The following is a 6,000-nucleotide window of genomic DNA, read 5'->3' as shown; positions in this document are numbered from 1 at the left end:
CCTGTTTCAGACAAAATCCCATCCCATGTATAAATCTCGGGTCACCTCAATCTGAGGAATTCATCAAGACCACTAGAGGACAGTAGATGGTTGATGGCTGGCTGCCTCCCAAATTCAAAACATAGCTCTCTGGTCCTTATGTCCAGGGACACATTCATTAGACACCAAACAGAAGAAAAAAAAATAGGCCCGAAACAAGGACGGTTCATCTGAACTTGACCAATAAGAAACTCTTATTTTCGTTTTCCGTTGCAAAATGTTTTATTCCGATGTGCACTAATGCATATGACCCATTTCTCTTCCATTCTCTCCCCGCAATTAGACAGGAGTACAACCTGTGAGGAGAGGATGTTACCGTGCATTAGGATCTATTCTTTACGATGCGATTAGAGACTTATATGCCTCTAACATACGCTCCTACACGTTTTACTTTGTTTGAGGATATCTAAATTATGCCACATGAATGGATTAATGCTGTATATGCATATAATATAATAATAATATATGTAGCTAACAGCAGCCACATCTGGAAAACAGTCAAACAACTGGATACCGATAAATGGCAGATTTTAGAAAAGGTATAGTTGTTTTTTGATCGTTACAGAACATAATTCGTTTTCACCGTTGTTCCCAGTCCGTTAGTCTCAGTTACTCTCCATTACTCTCCGTTGGTCTCCGTTAGTCTCCGTTACTCTCCGTTAGTCTCCGTTACTCTCCGTTACTCTCCGTTACTATCCGTTTGTCTCAGTTAGTCTCCGTTACTCAGTCTCTGTTACTCTCAGTTAGTCTCCATTACTCTCTGTTAGTCTCCGTTACTATCCGTTAGTCTCCGTTACTATCCGTTAGTCTCTGTTTGTCTCCGTTACTCAGTCTCTGTTACTCTCAGTTAGTCTCCGTTACACTCCGTTAGTCTCCGTTACTATCCGTTGGTCTCCGTTACTATATGTTAGTCTCCGTTACTATATGTTAGTCTCCGTTACTCTCTGTTAGTCTCCGTTGGTCTCCGTTACTCTATGTTAGTCTCCGTTACTCTCCGTTAGTCTCCGTTAGTCTCAGTTACTCTCCGTTACTCTCCGTTAGTCCCCGTTAGTCTCCGTTAGTCTCCGCTACTCTCGGTTAGTCCCCGTTACTCTCCGTTAGTCCCCGTTAGTCTCCGTTAGTCTCCGCTACTCTCCGCTACTCTCGGTTACTCTCCGTTACTCTCCGTTACTCTCCGTTAGTCTCCGTTAGTCTCAGTTACTCTCCGTTACTCTCCGTTACTCTCCGTTAGTCCCCGTTAGTCTCCGTTAGTCTCTGTTACTCTCAGTTACTCTCCGTTAGTCCCCATTACTCTCCGTTAGTCTCCGCTACTCTCAGTTACTCTCGGTTAGTCCCCGTTAGTCTCCGTTAGTCTCAGTTACTCTCCGTTAGTCCCCATTACTCTCCGTTAGTCTCCGCTACTCTCAGTTACTCTCGGTTAGTCCCCGTTAGTCCCCGTTAGTCTCCGTTAGTCTCCGTTAGTCCCCGTTAGTCTCTGTTACTCTCCGTGGTTCACATTAAGGCATATATGGATTAAGTTTTCTTTTCTGCCATTTAAAATGGCTGTGATTTATTGAAGAACTCAGTTTGGCTTCTTCTCTTCTTCTTTAAAAGAAAATACACAGCCTTAAGTATTCCTAACCCTTCGAATTATTCCACATTTTGTTGTTCCAGCCTGAATTCTAAATGTATTAAATATATATATATTTTTTTTTGCATCTCACCCATCTACAAACAAAACCCCATAATAACAAAGTGAAAACATGTTTTTAGAATTTTTTAAAAATTAAATAATGTCATTTACATAACTATTCACACCCCTGAGTCAATACATGTTAAAATCACCTTTGGCAGCGATTACAGCTGTGAGTCTTTCTGGGTAAGTCTCTGAGAGCTTTGGACACCTGGATTGTACAATATTTGCACATTATTATTTAATACATTCTTCAAGCTCTGTCAAGTTGGTTGTTGATCATTGCTAGACAGCCATTTTTAAGTCTTACCATAGATTTGCAGGAACATTCAATGTCGTGGTAAGCAACTCCAGTGTGTATTTTGCCTTGTGCTTTAGGTATATTGTCCTGCTGAGAGGTGAATTAATCTCCCAGTGTCTGGGACTGAACGCAGACTGAACCAGATTTCCTCTAGGATTTATTCTGTGCTTACCTCTATTCAGTTTATTTTTTACCCCCCCCCCCTCCCCCCCCAAAAAAATCGCAAGACCTTCCCGATGACAAACATACTCATGACATGATGCAACCACCATGCTTGAAAATATAAAGAGTGATTTGCCCCAAACAGTCAGGACATCATTTCTATGCCACATTTTTTCCACTTTTACTTTCGTGTCTAATTGCAAACAGGATGCATGTTTTGGAATATGTTTTATTCTGTTCAGGCTTCCTTCTTTTCACTGTCATTTAAGTTAGTATTGTGGAGTAACTACAATGTTGATCTATCCTCAGTTCTCCTATCGCAGCAATTAAACTCTGTTTTAAAGTCACGATTGGCCTCTTGGTGAAATCCCTGAGTGGTTTCCTTCCTCTCGGGTAACTGAGTTAGGAAGGACACCTGTATCTTTGTAGTGACTGGGTGTATTGATACACCATCCAAAGTGTAATTAATAACTTCACCATGCTCAAAGGGATATTCAATGTCTGCTTTTTAAATGTTTACCCATCTATCAATAGGTGCCCTTCTTTACAAGGAATTGGAAAACCTCCCTGATCTTTGTGGTTGAATCTGTTTGAAATTCACTACTGGACTGAGGGACCTTACAGATAATTGTATATGTGGGGTACAGAGACGAGGTAGTCACTCAAACACCACGTTAAACACTATCATTATTGCACACAGCGTGTGACCATGCAACTTGTTAAGCGCATTTTTACTCCTGAACTTCATGCTTTCCATAACAAAGGGGTTGAATATTTATTGTCTCAAGACATTTCAGCTTTTCATTTTTTTTCTCGTAATTTGTAAAAAAAAAAAAAACAATTTTTTAAAAAAATGTCTAGAAACATAATTTAAAATAAATAAATCTCTATTTAAATCAATTTTGAATTCAAGATGTACTGAACAAAATGGGGGAAAAAGTCAAGGGGTGTGAATACTTTCTGAAGGCTCTGGTATGACTTCAGGCAACAGCCACAGCTACCAAATAATGTTTTTGTCATAACACAATTTATGAAAACCCTTGATAATATAGGCTACTACTGTCCTCTCTTCAATCATTCAATTTATAAATCACATTCAAATAATTAAATACAATGACAAATACGAACAGTACACATACGCATTAGTCAGAGAAAATATACATTTGATAAAGAAAATAGACCTCTATAGGCCTCGACTGCCAAAGCAAATTGGCAGATGATCGACTATTCAAAACAACAAGGCTTTTTCACAGTAAATTATCTTCACCATAAATTAACAGACAAAATGCCAAGCTAAGAATTAAAATAAATATTACAGGCCTAAAATAGCCTATAACAAAAAAAACAAATGCAGCCGTCTGGCAGCTTTTTTTTACAACGGTTTGAATAAGAGAAGCATCGTCAACAATTGTCTTTAATATTACTACTATGTTATTATATTTTTCCCAGCTGAAAGAATAATTATACTAGATTGTTTTAATAGAAATATCACCAATAATCATATTTTTGTTATTGATATTTGTTATTTAAAACCAATGAAAACATAATTAAGCATTTTTTGGTATGCACAGAAAAATAACCAACAACATTTGTTGCTTTAATTCAAAGTATAAATGTTACGTAATTCCTAAGTAATCCTGCGTAATTGCAAAATTTTAAATCATGGACATTCTGTATGTTATATTCAAACAAAAACTTAAGGGGTACTGTAAATATAGCTCACGAATATCTGAAAACCCTTCTTACAAATATTGGTTTACCAAAACCTCATAACGTAGCTCAAAACGACCAAAACGGAGAACTGATGAAATCAACCGTTCAATGGAAAGAAGAGCTCTCTGGAGTGAGCTCGGCTACATCTGTTGCGTAAGAGACTATAGCATAGGCTTTGGTGACATCATGCGGTCACAAATGGCATTTACATCTCATCCCCATTTAGAAGTGGACTCAAAGCACCTGCATCTCATCCATTTTCTTCACCAGGCATTATGGTAAACATGGAATTAGTCAAAATTATTTCCACAGGGATGCTCAGTCCTTGACGCGAACTGAAATATAGGTGCGGGGTAGTTTACGTTTCTGTGCCGGGAACTGCAATATATTATAAGAGATATAGGAACTCAAGTAGCATAAAGTGAGGTGCCGGCAACGTTACCACTAACCACGCACGCAGTAACCCCAAGACTGCCGCGCAGCTCCCCCCGGACATCCACGCAGAGCACATTAGAAATATTAGCCCACACAGAGAAGCACGAGATTGAACTTCCCCGTTACTTAACACTATCAACGTTTCCCTTTACAGTGGCAATTGTTGATCGATCAACGCAACATTAGCCACTTTCGGTGCAACATACCTAAACAAAACAAACTATGCAAGAGATGTTGATGTAGGCAGAACACATCAGGAGTAGGATTGTATTGCTCACGACTCACCGGCGAGGCATAACCAATCAGAGCTGCAGTAGGCCTATATGCAAATAGACCATTGACCATTTACTTTGAACTGTACTGTGTTTACAGAACGAGTGGTCTTGAGAAAATTAATTTGTTTTGAGATCAAAGCGAGAGCTGCATTTAGCCACGTGTGCATATTTGGTTCATATTCTTTGCTAGTTAGTAGTGAGTTATTAGCCTGGTAATAGATCGTTTTTAGTCAGCAATAAGGCAGTGATTGCTTCCTACATCGCTAAGATGTAGAAGGGAATGGCTGACATTTACATGCTCCTAACCAATTGTGCGATTTTGTTAGTTTTTTTTTTGCCTTGTTTGTAACTGATTTTGTAACTTATTTTGTACATAATGTTGCTGCTTACCGTCTCTTATGACCGAAAATAACTTCTGGACATCAGAACTGCGACAGCGGACTGGAAGAAGCTTTTTCCTTTAATGAGTCAGACGAGAAGGATATACTGCTCTCCCGGGAACAAGTTCAAATCCCCGTCATTTCCTTCTGAGAAACCATAGGTGAGCGAGTCAACTCCCACTGCCATCCGTCCTACTTGGTAACATGCAATCATTGCAAAATAAAATTGATGACCTACGATTATCCTACCAACAGGACATTGAGAACTGTAATATCTTATGTTTCACAGAGTCGTGGCTGAACGGCGACATGTATAATATAGAGCTGGCGGGATTTTCCATGCACCAGCAGAACAGAGATGCGACCTCTGGTAAGACTAGGGGTGGTGGTGTGTGTCCTTTTGTCATTAACAGCTGGTGTGCGACGTCTAATATTAAAGAAGTCTCGCGTTATTGCTCGCCTGAGGTAGAGTACCTAATGATAAGCTGTACACCACACTATTTACCAAGAGAGTTCTCATCTATATTATTCGTAGCCGTCTATTTACCACCACAAACCGATGCTGGCACGAAGACCACACTCAACCAACTCCATAAGGCCATAAGCAAACAAGAAAATGCTCATCTGGAAGCAGCGCCCCTAGTGGTCGGGGACTTTAATGCAGGCAAACTTAAATCAGTTTTACCAAATTTTACCAGTATGTCACATGTGCAACCAGAGGGGAAAACAAAACTATAGACCACCTTTACTCCACACACAGAGATGCATACAAAGCTCTCCCTCCATTTGGCAAATCGGCCCATAGTTCTATCCTCTTGATTCCTGCTTACAAGCTAAATCTAAAGCAGGAAGTACCAGTGACTCGCTCAATACGGAAGAGGTCAGACGACAGACTGGTATATGTTCCGGGATTCATCCAAAGGCATTGAGGAGTATACCACCTCAGTCATCGGCTTCATCAATATGTGCATCAAGACGTCATCCCCACAATGTACATATCCCAACCAGAAGCCATGGATTACA

This window comes from Oncorhynchus keta, chromosome 9 (genome assembly GCF_023373465.1).
Source record: "Oncorhynchus keta strain PuntledgeMale-10-30-2019 chromosome 9, Oket_V2, whole genome shotgun sequence".
NCBI classification, from domain to species: domain Eukaryota; kingdom Metazoa; phylum Chordata; class Actinopteri; order Salmoniformes; family Salmonidae; genus Oncorhynchus; species Oncorhynchus keta.
Note: the sequence above shows the minus strand (reverse complement) of the source record.